At 37.1% G+C, this 25,551-nt stretch overlaps 1 long non-coding RNA gene across 1 annotated transcript in view; it reads right to left on the bottom strand.

The window, feature by feature from the left end:
* Window positions 1-10,045: 10,045 nt before the first annotated feature.
* The window catches only part of LOC109144728, a 33,852-nt gene continuing 18,346 nt past the window's right edge, over window positions 10,046-25,551 (bottom strand). Inside the window, exons 2-4 of the long non-coding RNA XR_005604008.1 lie at window positions 17,234-17,405; window positions 14,666-16,395; window positions 10,046-11,008 (exon numbers count right to left, since the gene is read on the bottom strand). This is a non-coding gene — a long non-coding RNA (uncharacterized LOC109144728). The remainder of the gene's footprint in view (window positions 11,009-14,665; window positions 16,396-17,233; window positions 17,406-25,551) is intronic.

Raw genomic sequence — 25,551 nt, 5'->3', positions numbered from 1 at the left:
GAAACAGTACAGTTGCAGTTTACTACTATAAAAGCTTTCCTTATTGTTTTCCTTTCAAAGCTATCACTCATTCTAAGATTTAATTGGCTAGCTATAAAAGTTGCTGAACATCTATTATAGAACTCAACATGGTACTTAAGCATATATATTTAGACCTTCGCATCTGTTCCCAAGCCCCCACACACTCTTCGATGCAAAGAGAATTTACAATCCGGTGGAAAACCTTGAGTCTCAGATCATAAGACTAATTCAAAACACATTCCAAATAGACAAAGAGTGGGCACAGCTAGAATCTAAATACACCCAAAAAAGCACAAGAAAAATATGTGGGCAACTTCCCCTTATGGTGGACAATACTATTTGTAAAGACTGTGCTTACTATATAGTAAATTACGTATTAAAATACAAATTAAACTAACCAGGTTTTATGTAGAAGAAACTATCAAATACAATGTGAAGAAGGTGCCACCTTACAAAGGGAGCATTGAAGTACAGAACAGGGTTACTGCTCCTCTTTGAATGAGCAGTATACACTCTTGTGTGCAACATAAATTTATTGAATGGCAGTGTAAAACATAGTGCATTTATTAAAGAAATAGACGATAATGTTTCCTCTCTAAAAGAAAAAAGCATCACATCACCGATTATCTTGTTTAACTGGGGCAGAAAAGGCAACTTACATAATTCTCCTAACAAATCAGTAGTGAATCTTTTTTTTTTCTACTGTATCACCTGAAATATTTTTCTTTGCCACTAGGGCAAGGAAAGGCTTTTGAAAGATAAATATCGTAGCTTGCTCCTGTCATTTTTTTCAACCACAGTGTTCCTGAGACTCTCTGACCATAGACATTTAAAAATCAGAGGTGATAGTTTGTATTGTGAGTCTCGGTAGCAATTCAGGTATCATCTCAGCCACACCACAATGGGCAGTCCAGCATATAGATCGGTATTTTTGGAAGACACTTTTGGCACCAAATTACAGGACTGAGAGTGTTTATGGAAGAGGGCTTCCATGGATCGATGCCGTGTGTGTCCCTACTGGGTCCCTTGTGGATCACCTAGGCAGCACTCTTGTAGCACCCACACGTGCACATGATCTCACCTTCGCAGGTGGTCACGAACAGCCGCTCACACCCACAGTCCATGCACAAACCGGAGATAAAGAGGCGAGAGGGGTTCCCTGCATGCAATTCCAAGGCATTTAATGGCAACACACCCAAGGGAACAGAGACAAGAAGAACCGCCAAACCAAAACCCGGGCCTGTTTTGTCCCAAAAACTCCCAAAGGAGGGCAGAGCATCCAAATCCAATTGTCTGAGGGCTAGGGAGCAGAGGCAAGGTTGAATGGCACCACAGGGGCCAATGGGAAAAGGGATGGGAGGGGGAGAGGGCCAGTGACCAGCAGGATCTAGACAAAGGGAGAACAAAGGGAGAACCTTCTAGCACAGTGTTGTAAGGAGAGGTGACCACTTTTAAGGCAACTTGGGGGGTGTAAAGTGGACTTAGCCACTGCAACAAGTGTTAGCTACTTGAATGAGCTGCTTGGCTGAACATTGCTAAGTGCTCTTTAATAAGTACTCTCTTTATTCTTCTCATGTGGAAGGCTAGGTTACAAAGCTGGTGAGCTTTGTAGGTGGAAGCAGGCAATTAAAGTCTTTTTCAAACATGTAAGCCTCTTCAGGAAGGAATTTTGTTTCTTGAATTTTATTTTAGTTGCTTTGAACTTTAACTTTGGTGTTAAATTGTTTTCTTCTGTTTTTATTGGTGTAATTTCTATGCAGACCTCCCACACACGTCTAATACAATATACTTCATGTTGCACTGTGTTTTTCTGTTTTTTCAGGCAAAATTTTCATTCAGGCTTGAGGTTTTTTCTAGGCTCCAGTGCTCCTGAAAAGTCAGCTAACTGCACTAAGAGCAAAACTGCTTCCACTTGGAGGTAGTAAGCATGCACCATCCTCTCTTGGGCTCACTCCTGCATCTCCCATACTGACCTGCAACATGTCCAGGAGGGAACTATTTATTGGCAGATCTTCCCAAACACAGGCAATTTGGTCACTGCCTTTGATCCCAGCACAAATCTACCAGGACTGAGAAAAATATGCAGACATATTTCAGCTGATCAACACTCGGCCCAGGTGTACAATTCTACCACTCACATTTAGGTAGCTGCCATGAAGATACGTGCATCTGAGCTAGTCACCCTGGGTTCTGTTTGTAATTGAGGGGGGTGAAGTCACTCTGAGATGCATCAGATCTACCATCAAGTGTTAACATTAGAAAAAGTTAAACCTTATGCTGGAAATGCCTAAGAGGCATAAAAGAGAAAGATGTTAGAGCAGGATGGAAGAACTATTGGGAAAGTTTTTCTGGCAGATGGAGACTTTTCAACTGTCAGCATGTGAGAAAATGGGAAGCTGGCAACAAAGGAAGGAAATGTAAAAGGAAAGAAGGAAATTACTATTCTAAAGAGGCTAGTTGAAATATGTGAAGGCATGCACTACACTGAAATTCCTGGACTCCTAAATGACCCAAAATATTTAAGTATGTTAAGAAATCTGATGTTTTTCCCTGGATTGAATAGCTGTTTTTCTTTCTGGATTTTTCTTTTAACTAACTAAAATGCAGTTGGCTCTGCAAAGCTTGTAGGTTTGACTGTTTTCACCATCAAGTGTCAAAGAAGCAATGAGCTGTAAGCCAGAGCTGTGACAGGGTGAATCTTCAGGGAAGTTTTCCTGGGGGCCTTTAAATATCAGCTAGTCTTGAAGAGCTGAAGCTCTAAATTCCCATTTCTATCATCTGGAAAGTCTTTTTACCTAAACAGCATGCAAAAGAGGCCACGAAAAGTACTGATCCTGGAATGTCCTTGGAAGATAAAGGCCCACGAACCCAAAACAGAATGTGCAGACCCAGTGCCTAAAACTGCCAAGTATTCAGCTGAAGTGCTTGGCCAGAATTTACTTTGCAGAGTGTTTGATCTCATGCCAAAGTAACTCTCAATCTCCTACAAGTGCTCTGTTGCAAATCTAAGATTGTATAACAGGATTTAGATTATGGCAGTAGAGTATTTAAGAAATAAAACCTGATCTAATAAGCAAAAATTCCCAATTCACTAACAGTATCACTGTGTCTTAAAACATTTGTTCTAGTTTTAATAGGCTTCCAACACAGTGACCCATACAGACAGTAAGAGAGAATTTTGCTGAGTCAAACAAAGTATTAAACCATCTATGGGAAAAAATGGTTAAAGGAAAGGAAATTAAGAAATGTTTTTGCACCTCAAGGTGCAAGTCTGGAAACATCAGCATATTAAAATCTGGAATTAGCAATTTTCCTGGGAAATAAGAGAAATTTCATTGTTTTAATAATCTGAATTGCACAATATGCTGTAGGTTATAATCTTAACATGGCCGAAAAATGGACAAAATGGTGTTGTGTCATTATTGTCTAATTTACATGACACTAGAAGTCAGATGCTTGGTCAATGAGAATTTGCATAGGTCCATTGAATTCAACGGACCCTTGTTGATCTACAGGCAAAGAAGGAAAAGAAGTGCACTCCTATGTACAGCAACTGGAGATTTATTAATTATGGAACAAGTGTTTACATCTCCATTTGAATGGAATACCATCCTATTTCTTTTGCAGCTCTTGAGCTCTTCAGTTTAAAGATATTCGAAGCTGGCTTTAATTCAGTTCTGAAGGTCTAACAATTTTTTTCAGAGCCTCTAATTCAGTTCTTGCATTTTCACTCTATAATGAATTGGAACATGTGCTCTTGACACAACATAACTACATGATTACGTATGTAAAGAAGTACTCAGGATCTTAACTCTTCTGTCAAAATATACAAAATGCAAGTGCTAGGTTAAGAGCATATGTGAATGCCATCACAGAAGCTGATCACACATTTTCCTTTCAACACCTCTTTTCATCTGTATTTAGCATTTAGCAATAGTAACATACATTAAATGATTTGGAGCCTTTGCAGGTGTAATTAAGTGAATAAACACAAAAAGAATGGAGAACATTTACCTCTCTAGCAACAACATAATATTTATCTTTCAGATATTGAGCAAATGAATATTTGATCAGTACACTTGATTTTTTTTCTACTGCTGTGAGGGCATCAAGCAGCCACAAAAAACAATCTTAGTCAAAATCTTAGCTAACGTGTAGTTTTCACAAACTGAGACAAAAACTGTTTAATTGAACAACAAATTTCAGAGAAATTTAGCAAAAAGTTTTATTTAAAAAAATAATTGAGATTTAGACAGGGAAAAAGAAAGTATGTGTGTTAAAGAACTGTGGTTCCAGGAATATCCCTATAGAAAGTTTAAGGGCTTAAATTAACTATGATCTTATAGAAAAAGGAGAAAGGTGGAATATAAAAGTCCAGAGCTGCATTTAACACCAAAAAAAATTGCTTAAAAGACAAGGAAGTAACCCTTATATAATTCAGCAAACCTTAATACTTAATTTTAAACCCCCAAAAATATTAGTTCTTAGCACTTCCTTATCTGAAAATATTAATTTCAACTGTAAATAGTCATCAGCTCATCATTAAGGCTGAAAGTTTTTTAATTATTTCTCAACAAAATCAAAGATTAGTCACATTCCCCTCCCATTTGGCAGACCTGTCCTCTACTGGGCCTTTGGCTAGAAGCAGCTTCTCCAAAGCCTGTGGTTTTGCTTGGTTCCCTGGCTCTGAGCTATCTGATCTTCCAAAGCCTATCCTAATGAAAAGCAAAACAAGCACATGCCCATACAGTGCAAAGGCTGAGCTGATTAATGCTTGTAAGGGCTTGCAAACATTAAATGTTAACATTCAGGAAACATTAAATGTTTACATTCGGGAAAACACATTCAGAACTATCTGGGCCTTGGAAGCCAAAAGGCCCTCTGGCCTCCAGCTTGCTTGGGTGTTTGTGATAACATTTCTGAGGTCAAATTTTGCAAGGCTGCCCATGCAAACTTGCGACACTTATAGCACAGTTGGCACAAACAACTGTGGATCACCTTGAAAACAAGTAATTTATGGTTACAGGAGAAGAGATGAGAAAAAGAGATGCAATACCTCCATTGCTGATTGACATTATCACATTCGTATTCCTTTACTCTAACTATACAATATATTTTCCAGTTGGATTTGCTTGATTCATTGGAGGCCAATACAATTATTTTTGACTTTTAACCACTCCAGAGCAAGGGAAATATATTTCAACACTTTTTTTTTTTTCCCAAGAGTATCACCACCTTACAGAACTTTCTGTACATAAATCCTTCTCCATATGATCATGATTTTTGTCAAGAGCCTCTTAAAATGCAAAGCAGTAAAATTTGCTTTAATTTGACACTGAAAATATCTTGACAGTTTTCTTTCTAAAAAGAGGATATATTTCTTAGCCTTGTTTTCAGAAAAGAAAGGACTTAAACTAATAGATATAAAATAATTATTATTGTTCATATTTCAAAATTTACATCAATTTCACCAGTAGAAAGACTGCAGCATATATCTCCATATGATACATATCAGTCATGCTTCTCAAAGCAGATCTAGAAAGTGCTTGTATAATATAATGGTGGCAGCAGAATTTGGGTTAAGGCAACATCTGTGGCTATGATTAATTAGACCCAGGCACCAAACTGATTCCACAATGATTGTCTGTGGCATTTATCACACGGCTAGTATGGGAAATGGGAAAATTTGTACAGGGTTGGAACAGTACATGACTCAGATGCTGATTGTCTAGAAACAAGCTCCTCCTTTTTATCCCATTTGTCAATTCAACCACAACTAGAAGGCAGATCTGAAAATAAATAAGGGTAAATGGGGGACCCAGGGACTGACAGATCCAGCTTTTGGTAACTGAACATCATTGCTGCTTGCATGATTTGGCCTCATATTTCTTTGAAGATATTGTTCCTCATGGTTTCTCTGTATAGACTGTCCTGTTGAAAGCAAAGACAAGAGTTATACTGTGGGATTTAGGAGTGCTCTGTTGTGGTTGAAAGAGGGTGAGTATCAGCCCTCTCCTTCTTACCACAAACCCAGGATTCCACATAAGGACATCTGAGTCCAAGCAGGAAGGAAGTTGTGGTACATTTTAGTGTATCTATAATGAGATAAGGGGGGGACCAGAGCTTCATTACTACATAGAATATCTATCACACAATATAAACACACCTGACATGTGACTTTGCAAATGTATGAAATTAATCAGCTAAGCAGAATAAAGGAATCTTAAAAGTGTCAAACCAGCACTGTGCTCAAAATTCTGAACTCCCACTTTCCAAATTTGTTCCCTCATGACATATACCTATACTTGCACTCGTCATCCATTAAAACACAGCTTTATTAGTCATGCTGGACAGGCACACAGCAGATCATGAAATTTCAGTTGTGCTGGAATTAATTGCTTGTGGTTGTTCAAGGTGATAAAAGTGGGCTATCTTCTCTCCCTCTCACACATAGTTTCTTGCTCAAACACATTAAAAAACCAGAGAGCTGGCACTTTGAGGAAAGCATCCACATTTTACTATTTTAAATATCAGTGGAATATCATGACTGAAAAAAGGAGATGACCTGAAAAGTTCAGAATATTTCTCAGTCCTTCAAAGTTAAGGTATTACATTTCAAAAACCTGATACAATTCCTTTAAAGGGCAGAAGTCAGAAACTTGAAAGCTGCTCATCCATGCTAAGTGCCTACTTTCCAACTGAATCAGTCTTTTTCCAGGACATTCTTCGAGTTGGAGGTCTGTTTCTGAACTATATATAGAGATCACATCCCACTGCAATATTTGGTGTCACATGTGGAAACCAGCTGAAACAGCTGTCTCATATTTTGAAGCCAGGCTATTAATTGTTAAGTACCCATTCATCCCATTCACAAACCTGTATCTACAGAGCTTTATAATATAAGCAAAAATAAATATTCTATGAAACATCTTGGCATGGAGCAGTATTTCCAAAGACCATATTCTGCAAAACCTTAAGCATGCCTGCACAGGGAAATTGCCCATTACAACTACAGTAGAATAAGCTCTCCCTGTAAGCTCTACCAGAACAGCTATTCAATGAATACTTCACTCCAGAATAAAAGTGATTTAATATCAAAATAATTATTCCACTGAGATTTACTTTGCCATTGGTAAGCTGAACAATTTCCTGTTTCCAATTTTTCTGTTCCAACAGGAATACCTACCTGAAGGTTTTAATCGTGTACTAAAAATAGAAAAAAAGTCAAATGTTGTTTGTGCTTTCATTATACTTCTGTTAAAATGAACATTATTTATTTGTTCAAATATGGTCCAATTTATGTGAAATTATTTATTATTTCTACACTGATAGAGATCTTGCAATTCAGCAATCAGTTACTGCACATCTTTAGCAAATATTTCAGAATAATTTGTTGGAAGGATTTTGTTCACAACATTGCTACATTTTCTAATAAAGCAGAACTACCTTCAATGAAATTACTTCCTATGCATATATAAATAGAGATTTTATACATAGAACTGGAAAGTCTTTTGGTACAGTCATGCTCCATTCAGATATGATAATGTTTTCCTTTTGCTTTAAAGACTTTATTTGCTAGAGACCATGTATTGGAATTCACTAGATAACAGTCTTATATTTAAAAAAGGTTTTGTGTTATTTTTAATAACACAAATATTTTTAAAGGACAAACAAGTGTGACTAAATATTTCTTTCACACACTTATGCCAAAAATGCTAAAATTCAAAGGGAGTTTGAATTCCACTCACATTAGAATTTTGCTCTTACTTTTCCCCTTCTCCATCATGGTCTTCTCATCCCCTCCTAGGATATGACAGGTTAATTGAGGACTGTTGACTTTCCATTTTATTTTCTGTTTATTTTCAGCTTCATATCAGATGCTTATTGTAGATCAAACATTTATGATGGAACTTAATCTTTTGAGTCATGTAAATATCTATGATTGAGATTTTTCATATACATATAATATGAAGTAATTTATGCAGCATAAGTTTAAACAACTGAAGAGCTTTTGTCTTCCACCACTTCCTCTATGGCATATATGAGATACGCTCACACAATGGGGATGAGACCCATGCTGAACCAACAGTCGCCTCAAGCAGTGACTTGAGGTCAAATTGACAAGAGAAGAGGAAAAAAATTCTCAGGAAAGTCCAGTCTCCATAGAGTTCATTCCTCAGCTGCTTGTTTGAAAAGTGAACAAGGAGAAAGTTTGATTAGCTGATGTATGTGCAGATCCTTCAAATGCAGCAAGGAAATGATCTTAAAAAGCTTTGTGATACCCTTATACCTGAACATCCCCAGAAACTTTGGTTTAATCAAATTAAAAACATTTAATCAGCCTAAAGACTTATCTTTTTCATATAGAAAATATTTGAGGGAAAAACCCTAATCCCAAAAAACGTGTAGATGATCGGGCAAAAAAGAGAATGAGAAATTGCATAATTATTTCAGAAAATGATATAAAATGTGGAATAAAAAATATGGAATTAGTATAAATTCCATATTTCATTTAAAGAAGTTTGTCTACACTTGTGTCCTTGAGCAGCACCCAAAAAGAAATACAAAAGACCACACCCATGGTATTATGAAGTCTAATCTCCTTTTGAAGATCATAACCCTCTTTTAAATCTGGGAAGTTGATACTTGTCTTCAATAAATGAGGAACTAGAGTCATTCTTAAACAACTGCCAGAGGATTCCTTTTCACCCTGGAGGAGACACATAAGGTACTGGCCATCTTGCTTCTTCTGGAGCTTGAACCACATCTGATCTAGTGGGAACCACTTATCACCATGTTATTAGCCATTCTCCTCTGCAAACCCAGCCAAGGTACCAAGCTCCAAGGGTTAAACTCAGAAAAGCAGTAAGTATTGTGCTATCATCGAGAGTGATAAAATCATCATATAGTTATAAAATGAATATTTTTGCTATTGATGTTACAGCTATTTTCGCAAGATGAAATGCATTTTGATTCTTGAAGCTCAATTTGTGTGTGTGTCTGTGTAAGATCTAAATATTTATTAGACCACTGTCATTGGAGAATGACTCTGCACCTTCTATCAGCACTCAGGTAGGAGTACAGAAACTAAGCTTCCATGCTTTAAGCTAGAGCTGTAATATATTAGTGAAGCAGATTCTGAGCGTATCTTTTGTAAGATGAAAAATCGGATACCAAAAGTATGATAAGAAAGGGAATTATTGTGTGAACTTTGACATGGGAAAACAATAAAACAGGTATCTACTAACTCCTTGCTGCTAAAATTGTGGAAGTCATTCTGATGCCTTTCAACAGAAACTTGAGTATGAATGCAGTTTTAAGCACCTATGAAAAGGTGGGAGGGGTGATGCGGGGGTGTTGAATAGCACTAGCATTTAAATGTCAACCCTGGCTGCCTGAAGAGGTATTTATGTGCCTACATTCTCCTTGTTAATCTAGGTCTTTAATGTTTAATGTGGATGTTACTGATTGCTGGAGTGAGATGAATAATTCACAATTAGCAATGTATTCATCCAGCCTAGCTCTTTTCTGCTTGCAGAATGTGCAAGAGTAAATCTAGATTTTCCTGAATTTATTTGCTTTATTCCTTCCAATTCCTAGAAGGATTGCAAACAGCCTCTGTCAGAGATTTGTCCATCACAATAGAATTCTGAGCTTCATAAATTAAACTGTAAGAGTTCAGATTATTCGGTGCATTTTTCTGATCTCTGATCATGGTTTCTAATATGTTTTGAACCTCTTGGGGAGTTTCAGTAGATAAAGAAGATTAAGAAGTTTTAGAACACTTTAATTCTTATCCTCTTTAGTCACATAGCTTTTCAGGAATTCATAGCCACCAATATTAGTTTTCTATTGAATACCTTTCCTGAAAACTGAGTTAAAGTTACTTTTTCTTTCACTCTGTTGGGAAGTCTTTGCATAGAAGACATATGAACTTGAGTAAGGGCAGGGGGGGAATGACAGAAGCCTCATAGATCAGCCTCAGTTGCCATATTTGTTACAAACATCTTCATTCTCTTGGACTGCAAATATTTGCAGTCAGTGCATGGCATTGCTACCTCCCAGTCTGTAGAAGTCACCCATTCTCAGTGGGGCAGCTGGATGCCACTGTTGTCCATCTCTCTGAGTGATGTGTATCTCTGAAGGTGCTCTTTTATCTTGAGACATCTAACCTGCACTGCAACAGGCAGCATTAATCCAGTTAGATTACAATAAATCCCTAAGAACACAAAAACTATTTTTGAATCAGTTTTGCAGCCAGGTGTGCCGCTTCTCTGTTTCCTCTGTACAGTAATAAATGTCACCTATTGTGTAGAATGGTGCAAATAAAGCCTGTTTGCTCAAGTCTTTGTTGAAAGTAAGTGCAAAAGGAATAGGAAATGGATGTAGAACTCAATCAAAAATGCACAGAAGATATTTTAGAGTATTTGTCTAGCTCTTAATGATTAAACAACCAAGATGTCAAGCAGTTGCCATGCAGAATACATTCGCTGTTTGTTTGGCAGTTTAAGGCACCTAATGTACTCCAGTGTAAAATGCTGATGTTTTATTAACATATCAAGATTTTTAGTGTGTCTTTAATTAAACATTAAAAACAATTCTCCAGGATAAATGTTTTGATAAAACTCCAGTATTTGTCACTGCTTTCCAACCATGTGCCCTATCCACTAAATCTCTACAGAACCAACTGCACTGTAGCAATGGGAATACTCTAAATGTCCATCTTGGTTTTAGAATAACAATTATTTTGCTTCACTTTCTTCTCTGGACAGTCTCAGCTCTTCTTTCTCTGGAAGTGGAGAGGTTCATACTGTCTGGGGTTTCAAACAGGCAGCCTATTTACAATCAGAAATCAGGTGCTTACTTCTTCATCAGATCTTGGCCTAACCTGGCTGGATTCAATGGGGAAATGTCACAGCAGAAAGAGCAGACTCTCCTCTAGAAATGCCCACAAGGATCCTCTTCACTCCATGAAGTGAACAGAGACCTTGAAAATATAAGAGAACACTTCTTATACACATATTTTGCATTTATTATAGCAGCAGATTTTGACATTATGCCCCTGGGAAATAAGACAGAGGTCAGTAACATGTAATAAGGGATCCAAAAAATATAGCAACTTAATTGCTGCCACAAGCAGCTGCAATTGAATGAATATTAAAACATCTTTTGATGTTAAATCTCTAACAGCATTGACATTTCACATACTATCGAGCTTGGACAATCATAATATCAGACTCAAGTGTCTGTTTCTGGTTAGCTTTCATTTCATAAATTTACATGTAATTCCTTGTGTTTCAATGTAGTACTTCAGATTTCTTCCAACGTGAAAGAATATTTAAAAGCCCCTAAAACACCTTTCCATATAATAAATAAATAAATAAATAAATAAATACGTAGATATATAAATTATAGCTCATGGGTATTTCTGCAAAATTTAGTGGATGGGAGAACAAAAGTTTCATTAGTAGAGTTCTTTAACTTAGATCCTCTCATAACTTGAGCGTAAGGGTAATACTTGTAGGACACAGGTGATACACAAACCTTTGGTGTGGATTTTGATTCAGGAGAACCTAACTTACACTCTTCCTGGCAACATCACTGCACTGACAATGGATCACAAGAGAGCACATACAAGGGAATATCCAAGTCAATAGGAGTCCTTTACATTTCTGTTTCTAGAAATACTAACACGTGGTGCTTATTCAAATAGGCTATATTCCAGTATATTTCACAGCATAATATAACTAAGAGACATTCATGCCTTTGAGCACATAACATTTGAAAAACTGCAGTTGCTACAATAGGCAACTAATCAAACGCATGGAAAAATCTTTCCATGAAAATTTCAGAAGAATGAAGTTTTCCCACTCCTGTGGCAAAATAATACAAAGAGAGGATGTTTTAAAGGACTGTTCTTGTCATAAAACCCCGTATTCATAAGATCTAGGCTGGTCCCTGTGGGATGAATAAAAAATACAGTGCTAGAGTTACAGTAACTCCCCCACTTGAAAAAGAGACTCTGATAACAGACTCCACTGACCTTTCTTTCATTGGCAAAAGCTTCTTGAAATCCAAAGGCTTTTGAAAGTTCTTGCAAGTCTTTTCATCAAAGATCAAAGAATTATTAAGGCTGGAAAAGACCCTTAAGATCACTGAGTCCAACCTTTAGTCAGGCAGTCATGTCCACTAAACCATGTCCTTAAGTGCCACATCTACACATTTTTTGAACACTACCAGGAATGGTGATTTCACCACTTCCCTGGGGAACCTGTCCCAATGCCTGACCACTGTTTCAGTGAAGACATCTTTCCTAATGTCCAATCTAAACCTCCCCTGGTGCAACTTCAAACTCTTTCCTCTTGTTCTATTGCTTGTCACTTGTGAAAAGAGGCCGACCCCCCGCTGGGCTACAGTCTCCTTTCAGGCAGTAGAGAGCAATAAGGTCTCTCCTGATCTTCCTCTTCTCCATGATAAACACCCCCGGCTCCCTCAGATATTCCTCATGACTTGTGCTCCAGACACTTCACCAGCTTCATTGTCCTTCTCTAGACATATGGCACCACAATATCTTTCTTGTAGATCTACTGTAGCTCCACAAAACATTATTGCTATAAGACTCAGAATCTTATATTCCTGCTGTCTTCTTAAAAGACAGGCTTTCACTTGCAATGTTCATTGCTGCTAGGTAATATGTGCCCATAATTTTATATTTCCTGCCAATAACACTTCAAGTGATGGGTCACAGTTGTACAACTCCTAATTTTAAAAAAGCATGACAACTCTAGTAAATCAAGATGAAATTTCTACCAGTTCAATTTACTCAACAGCCATGGGTGAATCTAGTGACCTTGGGATTTTGTCTGCTTTGAATGGTTGAAATCAGGTATGTGGCTCAATGATGAGATTTTTTTCAGAAGAGAAAGTGAAAATAATCACTTTTTCTCAGCATCTTTCTCTAATCTTGGCCTGGAGGTGCCATTAATGAGAGTCAGATGACTGTGCATTTCACTCTGCTTGTTTTTGTCATCAGCTTTCCTGATTTACTCAAGTCTCTCATTAAACATGAAGTCAGTAAGCATTCTAGAGACCTACATATGTGCTCATTTGTTATCTGAAAATGTACTTGTTTGTTTTCTTTTAATGCAGAAGTTCTGGGGCAGGGTAGCCCTGTACTCAAGGATTGCATAGACAGAGCCTGCCTGCATGACCTCAGCCCTATGCATTTACACTACAGATTTATATTCCTGTGCTCAGCATTAAAAAATAACCTGGTAGCTCCACCTCTCTCACAATTTAGACAGTTCCCATCCAGCTCTACTCATTTTAATGGTGCTTATATTCAGCTGGCACTGGTGAACAAACCTACAAGGGAATTCTGGACAAGCATTGAATGGAAAATTTAAGTTTCTGAGGGACTGATCTGCCTAACAACTGAGACTTCGAGGTACGAGCTTAGACAAAGAAAATGCAAGGTGATTAAGATCTCTAGATACCCAAGGTTGCCTTCTAAAGGAAGGTCACATGGGCACTTGAAAGTGCCCACTATAAAGATTATATTTAATATCTTTGCCTTGCTACTGAGCATTCAGGAGCCAGTCCTGTGACTATGAACTCTGACAAAAATAATTTCATTCCACCATACCCACTGGCTCTAGTGGCATCACTGTTTGATTAACCTTTCGGCCCAAGAGCAGGAAATTGCCAGATCAGTCCAAAATGGTGGCAGGAATAAGAAATATTTGTAACAAAAAGTGATTATTAGAATAAGGGGCATAAGATCAGAATCTCTTCTTATTGCTTCATAAGTAGTAACTTATGCTTTTAGGCCATTTGAATATTTTCTAGGAAGATTGACATATAAAATCTGAATATTTCTTGCCCTTTCAGAAAAATATGTAGTTTCAAGCAACAGTTAGATTTTCTCAGCTGTTTTAGTGGTTGTGTTCATCCACAAAATAATCTGATTGTGCTATAAGAGTTGAACAGTACATAATATATAACAAGCTAATCGCATCTCATATAATCTCTATTTTATGATTACTAAATATATTTCTTTTCTCATAAATAAAAATAGACAACTAAAAAAATTAGACTAAACTGCATTTCCTATTAAGTAGATGCATGTGGATTTTATTTGCGCTGTTCTTCATTATCCAGAAATCAATTAAATTAAATTAAAAGTCCTCTGTATAAGGAATAGAATCAAAAAAATTCCAATACTTTCACACATATGGACAAAACTTGATTTTTATGATATTTCCTGAAAAACCTCTTTTTTTTAGAAGAGCTAGCATTTGAACATTAACATTCATCATCCTTATTCAAGAATGTATGGGGAATTATAAAAGAGAGTTGGGTTGTGAGCTGTAAAACCTGCCTGCAGAGGCACATGGCAGCACAGAGGAGCACATGGTGGCACACAGAGGCTTGTCTCCACCTGACCCTGGGCGGAGCAGGTATCACATGGCAGACCCCCATGGAGAGGAGCCTGCCCGGTGCTGACGGACGGGTGAACAGCGAGTGACCACCCCATAGAAGGACATTGAGGAAGTGTGTTGCTGATGTAGCAACACGGGATAGGTCATGCCATAGAAGGAAATGCTTAGTAAGTGTAAATGCTAAGTGTACAAAACCAACTCACTCCTTTGAATTGAGATTCCCTGCCAATCTGGATCCGAGATTCAATTGCCCACAGATCTGGACCTGTATATCACAAAAGAATCAGAATTCTTATTCTTAGTGGGTTTTCCCACCTAAATAATAATACCTTAATACCAGTATTAATGTTAAGGGACTGAAAATAGATATGAATGGCCAATTACCAAGAGGTCTCCAGGACTAGCTAAACTAGTCATAAGCCCAAGGAACTGCTGTAGAAGTGGCTTTTTCCCAGAGGCTTATGAAGATAAAGAAGATCACATTTAATTACTGCATAAATAGGATACCATCTCATATTTCTCAGCATATGTTCTCACAGAAGATAAAGGTTACTTTTGTGTTAATTTCCAAACTTGTTTTTATACATAAATTATCATTGGATGGAATTAATTTGTCACTTTCTTTCAAGAGAAAAGATCTTCAAAGTACCACATAGAGCAGGTAGAGTTTATTTAAGCTGAAATGTAGAATTTCTCCAACAGTCTTCCTAGGAAACTTCCTTAATCTGTGCCCAGTTCAGAATGCAGAAACATGGGGAGGATCCTGGCGAAGATGGAGATGGAGAATGAAGGGTAAGCAGGTACAGATTTACTGTGCATGAGGTGGGGGTTACTTTCTTTGCCATAGATAAAGTGTATTGAGTGGATAATACTTTTGTCATATTCATCAGAGGTCCCTATTGCCACCATGAGCTGGCAGCCTCCCAAGTGTAATTGTTGAGACACAGGAAAGACAGAGTTATGCAGATGTTGAGCAATTGTCAATAAAGATCAGGGGAGCTGTAGAGGGAAAAATCCCAGTAGCCTAGCACAGTATCTCCATAACACAAGACTAATTTTAACCTAGGAAGTTAAACATTGCCAGAGAAGACAAACAGTACAGAAACACAAAATGAGGTCAGGAGATTAAAATAACAGTGCCAAACACAAGTGCATGAAAGCCAGGACTTCAATGAATAGCTTGCTTCTGATTTTTTTTTATAGTACAAGCTTCAGAGCAGCAAGTACCTTTGAGTTGAGTTTATCCTTTGGGCTACTATATCCTTTTTATTTTTATGATCAGCTGAAATACAAGCAGTAATACTCACCATTTTCTTCTCACAGTATTTGTGGGAGACTCGCTTTTGTGGGCACAAACTGCTACTATCATATTCACCCTACTTGTCCCCCAGAGCTACAGCGTGAGCAGGCAGACAGACACACTCTCCTAATCTCTGAGACATCTCTGGTACCTTGTGTCTGCTGAGGAAAGGCAGGGGCATCACACAGAAAGGCAGTGCATGTATCAAGCTGGCCTACTCACTTGCATTGCTTCAGGTCAGGAGTCATGTGCTGCTCTGGCTTATTCAGGTGGAAACGGCTAATAAAGAAGGGCCCTGTACTACCCAAAAACAGAGGAGGCAAAACAGAGGGATAGAGGGAATGGAGTCACCAGCTCAGCATTGACAGAGTTTATACAGACCAACGCTTAAGGATATAAAAGCATAGGGAAGGAGGTGTCCAGTTGTGGGTAGGCATTGTCGGATGGGTTGCAGGTAATTAATACTGGGAATAAGAAGGTAAATTTGAAATGTCATTCAGCCAAGAAATGTGATTTCTGATATTCTTCTTCACACATCTTCAGTCTGTCCTTCACAGAAGGGAAAGCGCTGCAGGGGAATCCCTGTAATATTCCTAGAGGGTCTCGCAGATGGCAGTTTACTTGGCATTCCTCCTTCATACAGGAAAGAGAAAAAAACCAGAAACCATTATTAGTGTTGGGTATTCATATACTAATATATCAAGGACTGTTAATACTCACAGGCACCTTCACTGCTTAAAAGGGATTTTAAAAAAACTAGCAATATAGTCTCTACAGTATGTTTCCATAGGATACTATTCCTTCAATCTAATACTTTCAATCTCCCTCCCTCAAACAATCCACTTCTTCAAATGTACTTCAAAATTAGCTGGTTGTTATGCAGTGGTAAATTAATTGTCATACTGCTACCAATTTTAACCAAACAACTAGTGTGGTCCAAAGGAGAACCCATCCTATCACTTGTACCAAGGCTGAAGAATAGAGTTCTGCATTTAACAAACAAACAGAAACTCTACCTAGTCTGCTTTTTCCTCAAATCAAGACCTGTTTTAGTGGAATTTATTTTAACTGTATTTCATTACTGAATGTCATAAAAAAAGTAATAAAAAGATCCATATTCGTTTCCCTTGAAGTGATGTGAAAACACATCTTATTGTATTTATAATCTTTTTAGGTTATAACTTTATGATCAAACAGCTGTTGAAACAGTGAATTTTATCTTCATAATCTTATCTAGTGATCTCTCTTAAAAATTGATAATATCTTTTGTCATATTAATAATCTACAAATAGCTACACAATATAGATGTACTATTAAAACAAAAGGACAGTGCTGGCACAAGGACAAATGAAAATAAGCTGATTATGAATAAATTTAGGCTGGAAATCAGAAGAAGGTTTTTAACCATCTGGGGACTGTGGTTCAAAAATAGCCTTCCAAAAAAAAAGGAAAGAAAAAAAATGAAACAAACCTGTAGTGAGGGCAAGGAAGCATTTAATTTCTGGAAGAATTTGATTCCTGCTGTCTCGGCAAATGTTGCTTTTGAAGGCATATGCTCTTTGGTGTTCTTGCTCAGTTTGGGAGAGTCTTTGAATTAACTAGTTTTTCAAAATTTTTTCTCCACATTTATTCTGTCCTTGACACTGTAATAAAGAACAACACCCTTTAATGTCTATTTTAACACTTTCAGAAGACTTTTGAGTTTTGAATATTTTGCCATGAAAAACTGGAGATCTCTTCCAAAAACCCCACAACATGTTCTTGGGAACTCCACATAAGGGAAATTATATTGTCACGCTTGAGATAGATTTGTTCTTAGGGCTTTGCTCTTCACTACCTGTTCTAGATCACTGCCAGCATTTCACGTGTGTTTTCATACCAATGAAAGCTCCTCTATTTATAAGAGGGAATTTTTTTCTAGAGTAGAAGATGAAGTTCATGTCTTTGAATTTTCTCATTCTCTCCTCTGTGGGCTGCTCTAGCCAAAGACACAAAGACATTGACATAGAACATTGTAGTTATTCCCGTAGAATTTGCTAGCTATTTCAAATATGCAAATTCTTTCTGCATGTAAGTCTTTCCTTCAGCATATTGTTTCCCCATGTCAGCCTGTACCCACAAAACACTTGAATTTCTTACATGTTCCTGTTTGCCCTAATAACAGAAAAAGCTTGTACTCATGCTACTTGTCAGATCATTGACATTTCTCCTCACTTCACTTGCTTTTTTTTTTAATTCTACCTTTTCTTTTCTGTATTTTTCCTTGTTTAGTTGTGCTCTATGTCTCCTTCAAGGACCACAACATGTTTTCCTGCTTGTTTTTCAGCAAAAGTGTCAGGTCTCTGAATGCATTTCCTATTTACCTTCTATTCCTGCACCAAAAGTTATTTAATTTTTAATGAGAAAGTCTTTGAACAAGACTTTTTATCATTATGAAAAATGACTGTATTGTTTTCTCTTCTTATTCAGTCAGAACTTTTTGGAATACATGTTTCTAGAAAATTTATTAACTTTTTCTGACTCTAAGTCTGCCTGCCTGTGCCCACCAGTGCAGAATCAGAAAAATCAAACAGCTCACACTTTCACAAGACAACTGATTGTGAGAGGCTCTAATTCCCTCTTTTAGGAGAGACTTCAGACCTCCTGAAGATTTACTAACACTCTTGCTGGCCAAGTGCTATGTTAAAGCTCCTTTGAAGCCACTCAGCTCAGTGTTCTCTGGGAAGGCTTGAAAATACTGTAAGCACTTGGAGTTTGTATTTTCCCGTCATGTCTCTCTTTACTCAAGACTTACCACAACCTCCTCCTGTACAGGCTCACATGTGTGTAGGTACAAGTTCTCAGGAAAACTCTACAGGCAATATCTGTAACTGAAGCTTTTTCACCTTGTTCATTTTGAGCAAGGAATTATTTCAGGAATAATGAGATACTGTGAACACGAGTTTCATGCATATAGAATTGCATATTGCTGGTGATGATGTTAAAATATCAGCAAAGTTTGTTTTTTCTCCCTGTTCTGCCACAGACTTTACTGTGATCCAGTCAAGTCAGCACTCCAGTTCTCCCAATGAATGGTCCTTCAAAGGTATGAGGAGAGTAAGTTCCCCACTGATTGGTTGATGCTCAGGTGTTGTGCAGACAGGGAAGCACAAACCTAATATAGCATCTTTCTCTGAATCAGAAGGTTCTGCTGATTAAAGCATGTAGCGACAGACAAATTGGAATGGTTTTGAACTGGAAGATAGTAGGTTTAGAATAGATACAAGGAAGAAATTCTTTATTGTGAGGGTTGTGAAGCACTGAAACAGGTTCCCCAGAGATGTTGTGGATGTCTCCTCCGTGGAGGTGTTTAAGGACAGGTTGGATGGAGATCTGAGCAACCTGGTCTAGTGAAAGACCATGGCAGGGGGATTGAAAGTAGACAATCTTTAAAGTCCCTTCCAACCCAGATCACCCTGTGATTCTTTAATTTTCATCGACAGTACCTTTCTTAGATTGTTGTTAGACAATCAGTGGAAGGTCCTGAATTCACTTGAAATTATCTGAATGTTTCTTTTTTCCTATCTAAATTATACTCTGACTAATGTTGTGGGTAAAGCAGCATATTTTTTCTTTTTTTTTTCTGTCTGAAAACTGCACTTTTCATAGAGACAAAAAGCACATTGGAAGTTGTTCCTATCTCAGTCTCTATTCTGAATATCAACTTCCTATAGTCTAGGGCATCCAAGGCCACTTATTTGATTATATTTATTTGAATATTTTCGGCTATTATTTAGAGAGTTTTGTCCTTCCCTCAAACAAGAAAACCTTCATTTGTAAATAGAAATACTTGCAGATCTTTAGTACATGAAGAAGGTGAGGAGGACATCTTTGGGGATTTCTGGAAAAGTTAAAGACATTTATTGTAAAAAAAATGCTCTTCACACATACTGGAGAATATATTTTATTTCTACATCAAAACAATACAGTTGCATTCATTAGCAGTGCAACATCAATATTCAAAGGCTTTGTAGACTCCATGATAGCGTACCTAGTTCAGAATTATCAGAGCCCCACCAGATGTAATGCATACTAATCTTATTACACATTGACAGCTTACACCCTAATGGGTCTGATGGAGCTGTTATGATGTATTGTGTCATATCCTAATAGGGATATAGCACTAAAAACAGCTGTATCTTGACAAGCTCCACACAAACTAGATCTGAAGGATCAATGACTGTGATATGCTGACAGTGCATATAAGCTAAAAAAGTTTATATAAAATGATAAATTAAGTGCTCAGGAGAGGTCTGCTTTAGTAACAATAATACTTTGTTCTTATCTAGACCCTTCTGTGTGAAGATATTGAAAGACTTTGATTAATTGAACCTTACCAACACTTCTGTGAGCTGGGAAATATTTTAATATCCCCCATCTCACACTGAGGCACAGATATGTTCTGTGACTTGTCAAGGTCACCTTGCAAGTCTGTGACTGGGAACTCAATGTTCCTTGCTTCAGCCCTAAGCCTTAGGCAGAGAGTTCATCTTCTGCTATTGCTTAGAAATATTAACAAACTCAACTTTCACCCAGTTATCACATTCAGAGACCATTTAGTAATGTAAATTCATACTAATTCTAGTGCTAATCCTTCAACACTGGTAGATAATAGAACTGATGACTCTGCCCTTGCCTTTCCTTAATTCCATTCATTAGACTGGTGATAGTATTTGTATATAATTTTTGGAATTTAATTTTGAGTCAGGGTGAAAGCAAAAGAAAGATTTTATATTTTCTTCTCGTGTCACAAGCCTGTGCTTCTGCATAATTTAATGCAGTCAGTGTGACTGAAGAAAGAACTGCAGGACCATAAAATATAAAAACAGAGAGACAGTTCAGGTGCAGTGTAAAATGAGATTCTTGTACTGGTATCATCCTTTGTTTTTCCCATGGGGAGGAGGGGGAGTTGAAGTTTTGAGCCTTTAAACTCAAAAAAAAAGGAAAAAAGACCACAATATTTTAGTACAAATGAATATTTGAATATTGAACCTGGATGGATGCTTCTGGTTAGAAACATTTAAGCCAGCTAGGAAAGTGAATAGGAGATACACCATACTTGTTCTCTGTTGCTGCTGCTATACAAGAACAGGGTACAAAAAGGCAAAATATTTTAAGTATAATTGGCGGAGAATGCAACCAAGAGATCTGTGCAATAGAGTTAATTTTCTTCTCACCATGCTATCTTTCAGCAAAAAATTTGCACTGTCAAATAATTGATGTGCCAGCATTATTCAGAAGTGTGCATGGGCATGAATTGTGCTCCTAATTGTCCCACTCAAAGTACAAGCCGCCAAATATGGCCTTCCACCGACAAAGATCAGCCAAAGGAAAAAGATTTTATGTGGCTTCCTCCAAGGCTCTGCGTAGGCAGTTTTACTATGTCCTTAATCATACATATTTACAACAGAAAGAAGAGTGAAAGACAGATACCAGGAGATGAGAAATAATATATTAAAAGACATTGGCACCCATTTAGAGCAAAGAACCAAGCCTGTCACTTTCATGTCATCACACTAAAACATAATTGCTATTGCAACTTATATGAGGCTTAAAAAGTCATGAAATATCAAAATGTAATGAGTAGTTTAAGACATGTGCTTGAGAAGGTATAAATACAACAATTTCCAGATCACATCCACAAGAGCTGCTTAATGGTCAGTACAGCAGGAGGAAAAAAGCCACGGCCTAAGGGGATGAGAGACTTAATGTCAGTTAATAATATTCCATGCAGCATATACATGTACGCTTCCTAAAGAGAATTGCAAGAGGATAAAAGGATGAAGAAATAATAGGTATCCCAGTGGCTCTTTTATACTGGCTTCTCAATTTAATCTAGTCTGCTTATTATAGAAGAGGAAATAATTCAGAAAATATATTTAATTCAACAAATTTCTTCTCTAATCCAAAGGAAAATTGTCTCTAATTTGTTTAGTATTCCAAATGACTTATGAAATGTTTTTTGCACACAATGATGGGTCTGAAATGACTTCTGAGATTTGCTGTGTAAGTATGCAAACCATATTGATTAGAGAGAGAGAAAGAGAGAGATCTGTACTTCGGTGAGTGTCGATTGAAAAATCAGGTACCCCATTTAAATTTAGCAATCCATTCAGTCATTCTGTAATTTAATATTACTATCTACTGATTATTCAAGGGAGTGAGATAACAGAGTAAATTTACCTGCATATTGCTATTAGTATCAGGAGTACTTTGTGTCTGTAAGCCTAATTATCACTATGTGTTTTACACGACCATTATTTTCTATCAAATCTAAAATAAATAAATACATAATGTTTTTTATAAAACTATCAATTTATCTTGTAGGTATGTTTTTCCTAGGACAGTGCAGGACAGTATTTTAACATGTTCCTAATTTTATTTCTAATCAAAATAGCAGAGAAGCACTTGCTTATCTTTAAGAATGTAAATAAAATCTATTTATTTCATTGCATTATGTAAGTGTCCTAAATAAAAATTATTTTCTCAGGAAAATAAAAATTATATTTAGCCATCTTTTCACATAAAATTACACTGTAAATCAGAATATTTGACTATTTTTAAGCCTCCATGTAGAAACCCTCTCACAGTTGAGTGTAATCATAGACACTGAATAACTAAAAAATCCTCATTATCAAAAGTATTTATTAAAGGTATTATTAAAATAATGCAACAGTCTTTATTTAAACACCCTGATCATGTATCCTAAACAACCCAAATTACCTGTAAGACCATTTCTGAATGGAAAAATTTCACCTCGATTTCTCCAAACAAGGCCTACTGGAAACTGATAGTACTTTATAATTCTTGAATGGTTCAGAATAATAGAGTTGCACTTCATCATTTGTTGCAATGTTTATTTGAAAGATCTATAGTATACAACTTAATGATACAATTAGTATACAATTTAATGATGTCAATGTTTCCCCTATGCAACACAGTCTTCCTGTGCCATGATATCTAAAACTTCATATGGTGCATGATTCTTGGACTGTCCAAAATAAAGGAGAGACTACTATGTCTCACAGGCAGAACAAATGCCAATACATTCCTTTTGTTTGCCATCTGTTCATTATTTTCCCATATAGTCTCTTTGAAATAAGAAGTTCGCTGTGCCCTGGTATTTGTTCTCTAACTCAATTATATGTATGTTCCTTACCCTGGAAAGAAATGCTAACATATTTTGTAATATGTAACTCAAGGCTCATAATCAGGTGGCTCTTCCTTACAGAGGCCTGTGGCTATGTAACTTACCAGTTAGGTAAATGACACAAAATGTGCCACTGGACTTCATTTATTCCACTTCTATTTGCCTATGATATTTATCCCAGAAACCTATTGACTTGTTACCACCTCCTTAATTTTCTGTACATGACTGTGACATTAATCTGTATTTGTTACTTGTTTTACTGGCTGGGAAAACAAAATGGCATAAGGAACTTCTTTGTCCTTTCTGCCAAGGGATCACTGGTTTTACCCTTCTTGTATATTCCATTTTTAGCATTGCCTAACCTTTTTGGGACTTGCAATTTACTTGTTGATTTACCACATTAAGCAGAACCTATAGACTATCTTGATCTCTGCATAGAAATCATTATCTAATAGCAACACTTTCACAGTGTCTGAGACAACGTGGATGCTGCAGAGATATATGCAGCTCTCATTGATGAGACCATAAAAAAGTCACTCTTGCTTAAAAAATAGATTTGGCATTCAATAAAAGAAACCATATACAAAATTCTTTGACTGAATAAGGGAAAAGGATAGGTAAGAAATGCCCCTGAGGGGCAGGTTAATGCTCATGCAGCCCAGTATGCTTCTTCCAGTAACAACAATGACACAAGAAGCTTGGTCATTTTCTGCAGTCCTTTTCCCACATGGATGTTCTCAGCGTGGGGAATGGTTTAATTAATATTGTCAGTGGGTACACTCCTGCCCAGTACTAAAAGAACTAAAGGGATCTTTGTGAGAGAGTTATCTATGACTAACCCTTTTCCAAACCTGCCAGTAGAAGTTTCCTCCACCCTTTCTAGTGAGTCTCAGTTCAAGAAATTCACTATGTTAATGACTATATTCACTGGCTTTAAACAAAAGCCTTACTGATTTCAAGTTCCCATAGATCTAGGGTTGTGGGATTTTTGTGAGCAACCTTTGTGTATTCAGTTTATCTACTGCCTATATGATTTCATGAACCTCAGTCATAACCTTCCTCGGCCTTCTCTTCTTCAAATGAAGTGTCCTAGCCTTTAAGTGTCTCTGCACAAGGCAGCTGCTCCATCATCTTGAACATTTTTCTTGTTTTTCTCCATACTTCTTTGGATTCTGCTATACCCTTCCTCATATGTGAAGACAAAACTGCACATGATACTCAGGATATGGGCACAGCAGTTTTCAGAGTGATGCCCTGCTGTCCTCTTATTTCAGGCACTCTCTGTTCCCAAGGATAATCTCATTATTAACTTTTAACTTTTCTACACTTGCCTAACACTTTTTTGTTTGACACTGAGACTTCAGAGAAATGTCAGTGATCCCTTTCTGAGCTTTAAGTGTCAGTTCTGAGTCCAGCATCATTTCAGCATGGTTCATGTTATTTTTTTCTAGATGCACTTCCACTGACTGAACTTGACCTGCTGACTTTTGGTCTGCTCAGTTTTATTTTGGAGGTTCTCACCATTGAAGCCATTGGTATTGAAGGCAAATGACATTGATTGTCAACAGAGAATTTATCCACAGGCTTGCAGATTTCACTGTTCATTGCCTTCTCCAGAGCAGAGATGCTGATTAAAACTGGTCCCAGTATCAATTCCATTCTGAAATGTTGCCATTATTAAGGCCTATCATAGATTCCTCTTCTATAAAAAGCTTTCCTCTAATCCCATGGCAACACAATTTCTGTAATGAGCCTTTGGTGTGGAGCCTGATCAAAGACATTTTAAAAAACATTGTGTATTATGTCCATTTGATCCCATTTATCCTTATTATTACTGAAAACATCCTTCAAATCCAGAAGCCATGTAACTTCTTCTAAACAGGTTGTTTTCATTCATACACATATGCACAGTCTTAACAGAAATGGAAATCAGGCTCACTGGTTTGTCATCCCCAAGATCATCTCTAAAGCTCTTCTGACAGATGGCACATACAACAGCTGTCCTAGTCCTTTAGTTCAGTGTCCATTTGTAATGACATTTTACATCCCTTAGCCAGAAGTTTGGAAATTTCATATTCAGAACTCTTGGTTTTATGCCATCTGGTCCCGGTGACCTTCCTAACCTGCCTGACTGGTCTAATATTTCCTGTTCATTTACTTCAAATTGATCTTTATCTTATAGACAATCTGCTACAGAAATGCATCAGGTGTGAGAGTCAGAGCACTAAATGCCTATACAGAGATTTCGCTGAGTTTCCGTGCTATGTCTTCGTCAACCCTGCATGTCCCTTCTATGCCCTTGCCATGAAGTAAAGATTAAGTCCTTGATGATGCTCGCCTTATGAATTATCCATCTTTGTCAAGGATGAAAATTAGTTGTCCCAATTGTTAAGTGAGTGGAGTAAATTTTGAAGTTTGTGTACATAACCCTAATGTATAATCATGATGTGATCTTAGTCCTAAATAGAAGTTCTGAATAGTAATGTTCTAAGGAACACTAGAACATAGAACCTAAAACATAATTTTCTATTAGGTACTATTTTCACAATCTGCATAATTTGCAAATATTTAAAGACTTTGACATCCTTCAGAAAAGCATA

This window comes from Corvus cornix, chromosome 3, assembly GCF_000738735.6.
Source record: "Corvus cornix cornix isolate S_Up_H32 chromosome 3, ASM73873v5, whole genome shotgun sequence".
In the NCBI taxonomy this organism is placed as follows: Eukaryota; Metazoa; Chordata; class Aves; order Passeriformes; family Corvidae; genus Corvus; species Corvus cornix.
The sequence above is the reverse complement of the archived record's forward strand: the minus strand, read 5'-3'. Positions and strand labels throughout refer to the sequence as shown.